The sequence below is a fragment of the Cynoglossus semilaevis genome, chromosome W (assembly GCF_000523025.1).
Source record: "Cynoglossus semilaevis isolate Cse_v1.0 chromosome W, Cse_v1.0, whole genome shotgun sequence".
Taxonomy (NCBI): domain Eukaryota; kingdom Metazoa; phylum Chordata; class Actinopteri; order Pleuronectiformes; family Cynoglossidae; genus Cynoglossus; species Cynoglossus semilaevis.
The window spans coordinates 14795103-14795690 of NC_024327.1; positions in this window are offsets into that span (position 1 = coordinate 14795103).

A 588-nucleotide genomic window follows, 5' to 3' on the forward strand; every position below is an offset into this window, starting at 1 on the left:
ACGGTTTCTGTTCATTATCTTTATGGACAGAATTTCTAGGTGCAGCCAGGTGTTGGGTGGGGTCCAGTTCGGGAGCCACTGAATTTCATCTCTAATTTTTGCGGATGATGTTGTCTTGTTGGCTTCTTCGAGCCCTCGGGAGGTGCTCGGGTGCTGTCCCTCTGGGAGGAGACCTAGGGGAAGACCTAGGACACGCTGGACCGACTACGTCACTCGGCTGGCCTGGGAGAAGAGCTGGAGGAAGTGTCTGGCTGTCCCTGCTCAGACTGTTGCCCACGCGACCCGGCCCCGGATAAGCGGTTGATGATTGATGGATGGATGGATGGATGGATGGATAGTAAAAGTTAAGTACATTTTTTTTACTGTGTCCCACCGCGGCCTGCTACCAAATGACCTACGGACTGGTACTGGTCTGCGGACTGGGGACTGGAGACCCCTGATCTATACAGTTTTACATTTACAACCGACCCTTCAAGGGGAACTGTATTGCTGATGTGGCTCCCAGTGAAAATGAGGTTGACACCCCTGGACTTTTTGTATACTCCAACCCCCCCCCCCCCCCCCCCCGCCCTTTTTTATTTTTCTCTC